Source organism: Nycticebus coucang, chromosome 4 (assembly GCF_027406575.1).
Source record: "Nycticebus coucang isolate mNycCou1 chromosome 4, mNycCou1.pri, whole genome shotgun sequence".
Classification (NCBI taxonomy): domain Eukaryota; kingdom Metazoa; phylum Chordata; class Mammalia; order Primates; family Lorisidae; genus Nycticebus; species Nycticebus coucang.
Genome location: NC_069783.1, coordinates 73,397,621 through 73,410,966, shown reverse-complemented (window position 1 = coordinate 73,410,966; position 13,346 = coordinate 73,397,621). Strand labels below are relative to the sequence as shown.

At 38.7% G+C, this 13,346-nt stretch overlaps 1 protein-coding gene across 1 annotated transcript in view; it reads left to right on the top strand.

The window, feature by feature from the left end:
- M1AP (meiosis 1 associated protein) overlaps positions 1-13,346 on the top strand; it is a 119,063-nt gene that overhangs the window by 10,836 nt on the left and 94,881 nt on the right. The gene's annotated exons all lie outside the window — the stretch shown is intronic.

Here is a 13,346-nt window from a genome sequence, read left to right as displayed (position 1 = left end):
AATATACATCGCATTATGCTTCTTGGTTTAGAACATTATAAAAATATAACATACCCTGGTTTCTTTGATGGAATCTTAAACTCACAGAAACTAAGGCTTTATTTCTCAAAAGGAATCATATAGGGAAAGTTTTGAGTGTAAATGTTGTACATGCTAAGTCTTGTAATTTTATCTGTGATTTTTTACTTACACTGGGTTCAAGATGGGGAATGGATAAAGTTACTTATGAAATTCAACTGATCCTTTCCATAGCTTGAATAGAATTTGGTTCCTCTATTCATTGTTCATTGCTATGTAACGAATTATCCTAAAATGTAGTGGCTTCTGTAAATAAACATTTATTATCCAATGGTTACTGTAAGTTAGGAGTTCATAAGCATCTTAGGTAGGTAGTTCAGGCTTAGAATCACTCATGAAATTGTGGTCAAGATATCAACCAGGATCACTGGGCGTGGTGGCTCATGCCTGTAATCCCAGCACTGTGGGAAGCTGAGGCTGGAGGATTGCTTGAGCTCAGGAGTTCAAGGCTTGTCTGAATGAGAATGAGACCCCAACTCATGAAAAAAATTGAAAACCCAGCCAGGCACCGAGGCAAGCACCTGTAATCCCAGTGGCTTTGGAGGCTGAGGCAGCAGATTGCCCATAGCCCGACTCTGAGGCTGCAATGAGTTACAATGCCATTGCACTCAGCTCAGGGCATAGGGTAGAACTCTGTCTCGACGACAACAACAACAACAACAAAAATATATATATATATATATATACACATACACATATCAGCCAGGGTTGTAGCCATCAAAAAGCTAGATTGAGGCTGAGGTTCCAGTTTCAAGATGGCATATTTGCGTAGCTCCTAGTAGGAGATCTATTATCTTACCAGTTTGATCTCTCCACGGTGCTGCTTGAATGTCCTCATTCTATGGCAGTGGCTTCTTTCATAACAATTGATCCAAAAGAGAGGGAAAGCAAGGAGGAAGCCAAAATGCCTTTTATGTCTTAGTCTCAAAAGTAACATGCTGTCATTTTCTCCACATTCTAATCATTGGAAGCAAGTCACTGTTCTACCTTAGATAAGAATAACAGGTAGCAGATTTACTCTCTTACCTGAAATAACAAAAAACTGGACAAAACATGTGAAAAACAGCTTCAAGACTCTGGATATCAGGTAGCAAAGAACAAATCTCCCTGAGAGACAGGAAGCAAATGAAATAAGACCTAGGATCATTCCAGCCTAGTGCCTTAAGAAAGTTTCCAAGCCACAATGCAGAGACAGGGAACCTAGGGTGGTACCAGTGATTGAGAAAATAGATATGAGACTTCGGAGAGACCAAGGCAGGTAAAAGATAAAGAGCTACCAAAGAGGAAAGAGAGAGCTGCATACAGAACTTTAAAGACTAAGAAAGCTCCCTATAAAGAAATTACCAAAGGCCAAAGAAAGAACCACCTGGAAGGATTAGGGGCAAAAGCACCTGGCATTCAAAGCAAGGTACTGTTAGCACCTGTTCACATCAAACTAACTAGAATCCTTGTAATTCATAAGATATTGGTAGAATACCCAGAAAGGTCTTGCCTTTCTATAAAGGCCACACATAGCTCAAGACTTAGTACTGCTCAGAACTACCTAATATAAACACAAGAGCTAAAGGATCAAACTTTTCTCAAGCAACTTAACTATCCCAGAGCAGAGCTCAAGAATAATTATAGAAGTAGAAAAATATCTAGCACCCAACTAGGTAAAATTCACACTAGCTGCATTCAATCAAAACTTAACAGGTATGCAAAGAAGCAGGAAATTATAACCCATTATGAAGAAATAATTCATCAAAACGGCCTAAATAAATGTTAGAATTAACAGACAATGACATTAAGATAATTGTTATAACTGTATTTCATATGTTCAAAAACCTAAACATACTGAAATCAAGCTTATAGAGATGAAAACTATAATTTCTGGCATAAAAAAATACACTAGATGGAATTAATGGCAGCTTAGACATTGCAGAAGAAAATATTAGTGAATTTGAAGACAGGTGGAATAGAAACTATCCAACATGAAAAACAGAAGGGAAATAATTTGTTTTGTTTTTTTTAATGAATATGACATTATTGAGCTCTAGATCAACTTCAAGTCATCTAATCCTAATGTATGTGTAATTGCAGTCATCAAAGAAGAGCAAAGGACAGAAAAACTATTTAAAGAAATAATGGCAGGCCTGCTGCAGTGGCTTACACCTGTAATCCTAGCACTCGGGGAGGCTGAGGTGGGTGGATTGCCTGAGCTCAGGAGTTTGAGACCAGCCTGAGCAAGCATGAGACCTCATCTCTAAAATTAGCTGGGTATTGTGGTCCTAGCTACTCAGGAAACTGTAGCAAGAGGATTGCTTGAGCCCAAGAGTTTGAGTATGCTGTGAACTATGACGCCTTGGCACTTTACCAAGGACAATGAAGACTCTGTCTCAAAAAAAAAAAAAAGAAAGAAAGAAAGAAAAGGGAAAAAAAGAAAGAATGGCCAAAATTTTTCCAATTATCATAAAAACTTTAAACCCAAAGATCTAAGAAACTTAATTAATGCCCAAAACAAGAAAGATAAAAGAAAATTACATCAAGGAGCATTATTTCAAAATTATTGTTAAACCCACCAACCCAGGAATGGATTAACAGGCTATGGTATATGTCTATCGCTAAATACTATACAGCCATTAAAAAAGATGGCGATGGCTCGGCACCTGTGGCTCAAGTGGCTAAGGCACCAGCCACATACACCTGAGCTGGCTGCAACCAAAAAATAGCCAGGGATTGTGGCAGGCTCCTGTAGTCCCAGCTACTTGGGAGTTGGAGGCAGGAGAATCACTTGAGCCCAGGAGTTGGAGGTTGCTGTGAGCTGTGATGTCACAGCTCTCTACCCAGGGCGACAGCTTGAGACACTGTCTAAAAAAAAAAAAGATGGAGACTTTATATCTTTTGTATTAACCTAGATGGAGGTGGAACACATTCTTTTTAGTAAAGCATCACAGGAATGGAGAAGCAAGAATCCAATATACTCAATTCTAATATGAAGGCAGTAGGTGAGCTAATACAAGGAGTAGGGTAGGGGAATGAGGTAGCAGGGAGAGGGGAGGAGGGAGGAAGATGGGGAACATTGTGTCTGGCACACCTCTTGGGAGTGGGATACAAGTATAAGAGGGATTTTATCTAACAAATGCAATCAATATAACCTAATTCTTTGTACCCTCAATGAATCCCAAACAATTTTTAAAAACTATTGTTAAAGAGAAAATCTTGACAGTATTTGGGACACGGCTGCTTCCTGACAGTAAACAGATTTAAATACACCATCTGTTTTGCAGGTATTTCCCAGGACCTGTTTTTAGTCAGTTTCTCTCTCTAATTTTCAGGTTCTGACAAACCTTGTTTTCTTGTACTTTACTTTTCAAAAAAAAAAAAAAGACATAAACTAGTATTTGCTTTTATTATTTTTCATGTGCTGGACTTAATTATTTTAAGTGAATTTATATACCTTCAATTGTTCCATGAAAGTAAAAAGCAAACCTTTTTTTCCTGTTGTTTGTCATCAGGCAGAAAGAAGAAAAACTTTTAAAATAGTATTTGGTTTTTGTCATTTAACTGGTGAGAAGTCACCATTTTGGTTTTGTTTGTCTTTTTCTTTTATGATAAATAGGCATAGAAGAGCGAATTGATAGAGGAGAGGTTAAAGTGTATTACTGTACTCTTCAATTTCTGTTTAATTTGGATAATTCCACTGATGTTTCTTCTTTGGGACGAATTCCTTTGGACAAAATTCTTATAAAGGGTTAATTTATTACTATATCTGAATTGGTATCTTGTCACCACCATTTGATAATTTAGGGCAGAAATGTTAGAAAATAAGGAGACCTTTGAAACCTCCTCTTGGGTGAAATCTTGAGTGTGTTCACAAATGCCAAAATGAGGATTGAATAAATTAGCTCAGTCTTAGGATGTCATTCAAATCTGCTTTATAAAACTTGAAAAGTTGATTTTTAAAAACAAAAAAAAAAAGAGAAAATCTTGAAAGCAACTAGAAAAAATACATCTTACATACAGAAAAACAAAGATAAAAATGAGAAAAGATTTTTTTGTTGGAAACAATTCAATCAATAAGATAATGAAATGGCTTCACACCCGTAGCTCAGTGAGTAGGGCAGAGGCCACGTACACGGAGGCTGGTGGGTTTGAGCCCAGCCCAAGCCTGCTAAACAACAATAACAACTGCAACCAAAAAAATAGCCAGGTGTTGTGGTGGGTGCCTGTAGTCCCAGCTATGTGGGAGGCTGAGGCAAGAGAATCACTTAAGCCCAAGAGTTTGAGGTTGCTGTGAGCTGTGATGCCATAGCACTCTACTGAGGGTGACATAGTGAGACTCTGTCTCAAAAAAATAAAAAAGATAATGAAATAACATTTTTAAATAATGAAATAAAGTACTATTAACCTCAAATTCTATATCCAACAAAAATATCTTTCAAAATCCAAAGTGAAACTTCTAGTTCCAGACAAGATTAAAGAGACCACTCCTTTAATCTCACTGAATTTACCTGGAATCCCTAGATCTTATATACAGTATAAACATAAGGCTCTGAAAAGACAAACTAGGGACCTAAGAAATGACGTAACAGAATGTTGCATGAATTTCTTTTGCCATGTGTAGCCTGAAATTTGTGTTGGAGAAGCATCTAACCTGCAAATTTCAATGCAGACCAAAATAACCCCCCACCGCAAAAGGCTACCCTCCTCCAGCTAATCATCACAAAAGACTACAACTCCACCCCCATCAACAAAGGCCAAGTAGGAAGTTAAACTTCCACCCTTGGGCTGCTAGTAAAGAACTTCTCCCTCCACAGCCCCCTCAACCCCCCACCAAAGTAGTCAGAGAAGGTGGAATGGAAAGGACTTTTATCCCCAGTTAGCAGGAATAAGGCGTGCCCCAAAGTGTTCATGGAGGCCATGTGTATGGACTCCTACATCCCCACTCAGTATTAACAAATTATCCCTCCTCCTTCCCAGGGAGATAGTATCAGAGAAGGCAGAGTGGAGGGTATATGGAGAGGAACAATAAATCATTTTCTCCTTCATGGCGGGGTGCTATGGATGAAGGCCTAGTGGAGAGCCAAGACTCATTCTCTCTCTCATAATATCAGTAGAAGCCATGTAGGAAGCCTGAACTTTCACCTCCATTCAGAAGCAATGAGGAACTTTTCCTTTCTGGAGTTCAGTAAGAAACCAAGTAGTTAACCTGGATTCCTACCCTCACTTGGCAGTAATATGGTGGCAATCTTTTTTCCTCCATTGGCACAGTGTTAGAGGAGGCCTGTTAAATAAGATCCAGAGTCCTATGTCATAATGCCCAAAATGTTCAGAATACAAATTAAAAAGTAGCTCATCATATCCAGAAGCAGAAAATCTGAATTTGAATAAGAAAAGACAACAGACACCAACACTGAGATGACATCAGTGTTGGAATTATCTGAAAAGGATTTTAAAGCAGCCATCATAAAAAATGCTTCAATAAGCAGCTATGATCATGTTTAGAAAAAACTGAAAAACTGAAAAATAGAAAGCCTTAGTAGAGAAATAGAAGATATAAACCAAATGGAAATTTTGGAACTGAAAAATACAATAACCTAAACATAAAGCAAAACAAAACACAATGCAGTGAATGGGCTGAGCAGCAGAATGAAGAGAATGGAAAAAAGAATCAGTGAACTTCCAGCTAGATTAGAAATTATCCAATCTGAGCAAAAGAGAGAAAATAGACTTTTAAAAAATGAACAAAGCTTCAAGAACCTGTGGGACTATAACAAAAGATCTAACATTTATGTCATTGAAATTCAAGAAAGAAAAATTATTCCAAAAAATAATTGCTGAAAATGTTACAAATTTGACAAAAGACATAAATCTTAAAACTTAGGAATCTGGCATACCTTAAATAGATAAACCCAAAGAAATCTATTCTAAGACATAACATAATCAAATTTCTAGAAACTAACAACAAATAAAAACTTTTGAAAGCAGTGAGAGAACCAACACCTTACCTATAGGGTAAAAATAACCAAAGGGCAGCAGAGTTTTCTTTTTTCTTTTTTTTTATTTTTGAGACAAGAGTCTCACTAAATTGCCCTCGGTAGTGTGCTGTAGCATCAGAGCTCACAGCAACCTCAAACTCTTGGGCTCAAGCAATTCCCTTGCCTCAGCTTCCCAGGTAGCTGGCACTATAGGCGTTAGCCACAACACTTGGCTATTTTTTGTTGTAGTTGTCATTGTTGTTTAGCTGGCCTGGGCTGGGTTTAAACCCTCCACCCTCGTGTATATGGCTGGTGCTGTAACCACTGTGCTATGTAACCACTGTGCTACAGGCACCAAGCCAGCACCAGAGTTTTGATCAGAAATCTTGAAAGCTAAAATGAAGTGACAGAACATTTTTCAAATGCTAAAAGAAGAAACCTGTCAGTCCAGAACAGGTCAATCAAACCTGTCCACTGAAAATACCTTTATAAAATGAATGAGAAATCAAGACATTCTTAGATGAAGGAAAACAAAAAGAATTTGTTATCAACATACTTACCCTAAAAGAGTAGTTAAAAGAAGTTCTGTTGTTTTCTTTTGTTTTGTTTTGTTTTGAGACAGAGTCTCACTATGTCGCCCTCGGTAGAGTGCCGTTGTGTCACAGCTCACAGCAACCTCAAACTCTTGGGCTTAAGTGAGTCTCTTGCCTCAGCCTCCCAAGTAGCTGGAACTACAGGCATCCACCACAACACCTGGCAATTTTTTGTTGTTGTTGTCATTGTTATTTAGCAGGCCTAGGCCAGGTTCAAACCTGCCAGCCCCAGTGTAGGTGGCCAGTGCCCTAACCACTGAGCAACAGGTGCCGAGCCTAAAAGTTGTTCTTGAAACAGAAAGGAAATGATAAAGGAAGGAATTTTAGAATAGTCAGAAGGAAAAAAGAGCAATGGAAAAAACAGAACATGAACAAATACAATAGATTTTCCTCCTCTAATTGAATTTTCTAAATTATATTTAATAGTTGAGGCAAAAATTATGAAAAATTATGACATTGTCTTAGTAGTTCTTTTTTTTTTTTTTTTTTTTGTAGAGACAGAGTCTCACTTTATCACCCTTGGTAGAGTGCCATGGTGTCACACAGCTCACAGCAACCTCCAACTCCTGGGTTTAGGTGATTCTCTTGCCTCAGCCTCCCGAGTAGCTGGGACTACAGGCACTGACCACAACCCCAGGCTATTTGTTTGTTGTAGTTTGGCTGGGGCCGGGATCGAACCCGCCACCCTCAGTATATGGGGCCAGCACCCTACCCACTGAGCCACAGGCACCACCCGTCTTAGTAGTTCTTAATGTATGTAAAGGAAATATCTAAGACAATTATAAATGAGGGAAAGTAAAGGGACTTACAGGAAGTTATGGTTTCTACACTTCATTTGAACTGGTAAATGTTGATACTATTTGACACTGATATGTTTCTATAAACAATGTAATATTTAGAGCAACCACCAAAAAAAACTGAACAAACATATAAACTCAGAAACACTACAGATAAATCAAAATAGAATATTTTAAAATATTCAAATAGGTCATAAAAGAGAACAAACTAAAAACAGGGAATACGCAGAAAGCAACAAATAAATTGACAAGCTAACATATCAGAAATTACATTAAATTTTAGTGCTTTAAATACTATACATCAATTAAAATGAAGAGGTTGGCAGAGTGAATTTTCTTCATGACCTAACTATATCCTATCTATGATAAACTAGCCAATACATTAAAAGTAGGTTGAGGGCTGGATGCAATAGCTTGTGCCTATAATCCTAGCACTTTGGGAAGCTGAATCAGGAGAATCACTTGAGACCAAGACTTTGTGACTAGCCCAAGCTATGTAAAGATCTGTCTCTACAAAAAATTAAAAAATTATACAGGCATGGTGGAATGCGCCTATAGTCCCAGCTACATAGCAGGCTGAGGCAGGAAGGATACACTATGCAAATGTTAATAAAAAAAAAAAACAGGATATATTAATATGTGAAATAAAGTAGATTTCAGAACAAAGAATGCCAAGAATAAAGATGGATATTAGATAATGATGAAAGGATCAATCGACAGGAAAATATGGCAATCCTAGTCTGGGCATAGTGGCTCAATCTGTAATCCTAATGCTCTGGGAAGCTGAGGTGAGTGGACCGCTTGTGATCAGGAGTTTGAGACCAGCCTGAGCAAGAGTGAGAAAAACTAGCCTGGCAGTAGTCCCAGCTACTTAAGAGGCTGACACAAGAGGATCTCTTGAACACAGGAGTTTAAGGTTGCTGTGAGCTATGGTGATGCCCTGGCACTCAATCCCAGGGCAATAGAATGAGATCGTGTCAAAAAAAGAAAGAAAGAAGGAAGGGAAGGAAGGAAGAAGTATATCCACCAAACAAAGAGCTGCAAAATATGCAGAGCAAAACTAAATAGATCTAAAAGAAGAAATGGACAAATTCACAACTATAGTTGGAAACTTCAATGCCCTTCTCTCAATAAGTGTAGAACAGCCAGATAGAAACCAATAAGGATATGGAAAAGGATAAGCTAAGATAGAAACCAATAAGGATATAGAAAAGCATAAGCTAAAAGGATCTAACTGACATTTATAGAATATTCCACCGAACAACAGAACACAGATTCTTTTCAAACACCCATGGAACATTTTTACCAAATTAGACCACATCCTGAGCCATAAAGGAAACTTCAAAAAATTTAAAAGAATTGAAATCATACACAGTATGTCCTCTGACACAATGAAATCAAATTAAAAATCAGTAATAGAAACAGACAGGAAAATCCCCCAAATACTTGGGAACTAAACAACATACCTCTAAATAATCCATGGGTCACAGGAAATGTCAAGAGAAATTTTTAAGAAAATGAACTGAAAAAAATACAAACATCAAACTTTTTGGAATGCAACTAATGCAGTGCTAAGAGGAAAATTTATAGCACTAAACACATTAGAAAAGAGGAAAAGTCAAATCACTAATATAAACCCACCTTCAGAAACTAAAAATGCAAAAACCAAAATGAACTCAAAGCAAGCAGAAGAAAGGAAATAATAAAGAACAGAAATCAATGAAATTGAAAACAGAAAACAGTATCAGTGAAACAAAGTTTGTTCTTGAAAAGATCAGTAACATTGGCAAACCTTTAGCAAGACTGATAGGAAAGTAGAGAACATATAAATTGCCATTATTAGGAATGAAATACAGGTATTCTTACAGATCTGGTAGATATCCAAAGGATTAAGAGATTACCACAAACACCTTCACGTACATGAATATGACAATTTAGAAGAAATAAACCAATTCCCTGAAAAGCACAAAGCATCACAATCATCTAAGAAGAAATAGATAATTTGTCCCTTAATATTTTGAAATTTTATTTTATTTTTTTGAGACAGAGTCTCACTTTGTCGCCATCAGTAGGGTGCTGTGGCGTCATAGCTCACAGCAACCTCATTCTCTTGGGCTCAAGCGATTTTCTTGCCTCAGCCTCCCAAGTAGCTGGGACTACAGGCACCCACCACAATGCCAGGCTATTTTTAGAGAAGGGGTCTTGCTCTTGCTCAGGCTGGTCTTGAGCCTATGAGCTCAGGCAATCCACCCTCTCTGCCTCCCAAGTGCTAGGATTATAGGCATGAGCCACTGTTCCTGGCCTAATATTTTGAAATTTTAAAAAAAGGGAGAGAAGGGAGCGGCACCTGTGGCTCAAAGGAGTAGGGTACCTGACCCATATGCTGGAGGTGGTGGGTTCAAACCCAGCCCCGGCCAGAAATTGCAAAAAAAAAAAAAAAAAAAAAAGGGGGAGAGAAGGAGAGCGGCACCTGCGGCTCAGTGAGTAGGGCACCAGCCCCATATACCAAGGGTGGTGGGTTCGAACCCAGCCCTAGCCAAACGGCAACAAAAAAATAGCCAGCGTTGTGGTGGGCACCTGTAGTCCCAGCTACTTGGGAGGCTGAGGCAAGAGAATCGGCTAAGCCCAAGAGCTGGAGGTTGCTGTGAGCTGTGACACCACGGCACTCTACCGAGGGCATCATAGTGAGAGTCTGTCTCAAAAAAAGAAAAAAAAAAAAAAGGAGAGAGGGGGTAAAAATTTACTTATCAGATACAATGAACACTACTCTGGTCTTCAGTAAATGCCCCAACTTTAGTACTGCAGAAGGTTTCCATGTAACAAAAACATTTGTACCTCCTTAAAATTTTGGAGGTTTTTTAAATTTTTTTTTGTGTGTTAATACAAGTCTTTATTAGAACATGTTTTCTTTTTTATTTTTATTAATAATTTTTTTATTTCAAATTAATGATAGTACAAATTTTTAGATTACATTGTTCTCACTTCCAGGGTAAAGTCTCTCTTAATATTTTGAAATAAAAAAAATAGATAATTTGAATGGCCCTATAATTATGAAAGTATTTGAATTTATAATTTTAAAACTCCTGGAAAAGAAATCTCCAGGCCAGGACTGGGCGCAGTGGCTCACGCCTGTAATCCTCTGGGAGGCCGAGGTGGGTGGATAGCTTGAGCTCATGAGTTTGAGATCAGCCTGAGCAAAAGAGAGACCCTGTCTCTACTAAAAATAGAAAGAAAAAAGAAAGAAAGAAAGAAAGAAATCTCCAGGCCCAAATGATTTTACTGGAGAATCCTACCAAATATTTAAAGAAAATTAACATCAAGTCTACCCAATCTCTTCCAGAAAATATAAGGGAAAAGGCTCAGCACCTGTGGCTCAAGCAGCTAAGGCGCCAGCCACATACACCTGAGCTGGCAGGTTCGAATCCAGCCCTGGGCCCGCCAAGCAACAATGACAGCTGCAACCAAAAAATAGCTGGGCATTGTGGCAGGTGCCTTTAGTCCCAGCTACTTGGGAGGCAGAGGCAGGAGAATTGCTTGAGCCCAGGATTGGAGGTTGCTGTGAGCTGTGATGCTACAGCACTCTACCCAGGAAGGTTGCCAGCAAGAAGCAACAGATGGCAACTTGAATTGAGTAATTTTCAGAGGAATGTGGAAAGGGACTATTTACATAGATGTAAGCAGAGTTTAGGAAAAGTCAACAAAAGATGGTGCAGTAGCCATATGATTCATAGGGCTAAAGAGGAGAAAACTGTCTAAAGAGGGCTGCCTAACAAGATCTGTGGCCTTTGTTAAAGAAAAATTATTCAGTGACACTCATTAAAGTATGACAAGGAAGGCTTTATTCAGTACCTTCAAATAGGTATGTTATGATCGTCCTGAACAAGGGACGATGGCATAGGTCCCTTGGATAGCCATGCATAGGCATAGGACCAGTGGAATGGGATTTTGCAATATGAAAAAGAGACTGAGCTCAACTCTAATGTACAAGTGAGAATTTATAGACAAGGAGCAGGGTAGGGATCAGTAGACAAAAAATTACTACGCAGAAATATAAGGTAAGGGGGTTCTGGCTAATAGCATTCTTGCTGAACATAGGCCAGAGTGGTCGGATATCACCTGGAGCTTGGTAGAGGATGAGGAACCCAATCACATATGAAAAGTGATCAGACATAGAGAGTGGGGGTTCTTGCCAAACTAGCAAGGTTCTTTGCTAAAACTGAATTTTACATAGAAGCACACAGATGTGCCTAGGAAAAGGTTCAGAAACCTGATAAAAGTTTGGTCAAGCAAGGAATCTTTATCACCTTCAATAGAAAGACAGCCATTCCATGGCAATTTGGTGGGAAAGAAGCCCAAGAAATAAATACCCTGACCTCACTGTCCTCCCACATCCAGACCCACTGGTACCTCCCATTGTCCAAACCCAGCTGGAAGCAGGAGTGTACCAGAGCTCATTGAATCAGTCCCTATGGATCAGCTACCTAGGGCACAAAACAGAGTACAGCAAAGTAGGGAGTGATCTGAAAGGCAAATAGAAGATATCCAGCAGAGGAGGTTTCTTGGGGGTTAAGCCCATGTCCTAAACAAGGGTAAAAGGATTTTTTTCCTCTTCAAGTGTCTATTTATATCCCTTTGTCATCCTCCCTCAGTACATTTGACCCTAGTTCAATCCTTTGATCCCGTAATCACTCCATTAGGAAAGGCAAATGGCTTTATGATAGAAACCACTGACTTGTCTATCAGGAGCTCAAGCTGGGAAAGAGAGCTGAGCTGCCAGGTGTCATAATAGCTAATTAAAACAACAGCCCTAAAATAAAAGGGTTAAGACTTTGATCACTTGCTGTGATATTATTATACGCACAGTATAAGCAAGAGTCTAAACTGGGAAAAGTGCTTACTCACCCTGTTGCGTTTCCCCCACTACATACTGGTTGAGAGTCAAATAGATAATTAGTACAGATGTGGGAGTCTTCTCACTGTTGAAGGAGCCATGAACAAAAGCCTCTGGCAGTTTTATGAGCCCGGGGGGTTGGGAGAAGGGCAAGGATGGAAGTCTAGAATGAAAAAGCACTGAGTACTAAAGCAGAGTAAGGAAAAGTCTTCAAAATTTCCTTCTTCTTTCCTTCATAAGAAGGTCTTGGCAGAGAGCCTGAAGAGGACTTAACCCAAGGTCTCAGATAAAGAGACCTAGGAATGAAGATGCTAGGGTTAGGAATACAAATATTCCAAGATCATGACCCACCAAGGGGCCTGAATCCTGATTGCAACTCCATTCAGAAACAGCAAAGCATTGGCTGTGTACCAAGTCTGGTGTGGTAAGCCCAGCTTTTTTCCCCATGAGCCCGCCCAGGTAAAACCTTTGTAATTGCCTATGGTTAGGCTTGAGAAAAATCACACATAGGTTTTTAATCTGAAGTCAGACTCCTAATTGGTTACTCAGGAGGAACTACAAGCAAAACTTTCCTTCAGACAGAACAATAAATTCATTCTTAGTTAAAAGCTCAAGAAAATTGCTGGAACAATGCTGTTACCTTATGTATAGAACAATCGAATCTTTGCTTAGGGAAAATATGACCTTAAATCCATTGTCACTGACCTATATAAATATTTGACATTTTTTATCTGCAGAGGCAGCTATAAAATATAAATCCAGAAAGAAGCATGTGGAGAATCTTACCCTGCATGAACACCTCAATATATCCTCTCAAATTTAATTTTTGAGCATAATCAAATGATTCTGAATGTTTTATAAGGAATCATGACAGAGGATTTATAATTAATGTTAGAATTCCTTTTATATCCATAGTGCCCTTAATAATTCCAACCAAAATGACCCATTTCCCATATAAAACAGAGTTTTAGAACAATGCCCTTACTATGAAGATCTTCTCGATTCTTTTAATTTTTCATGATAATGA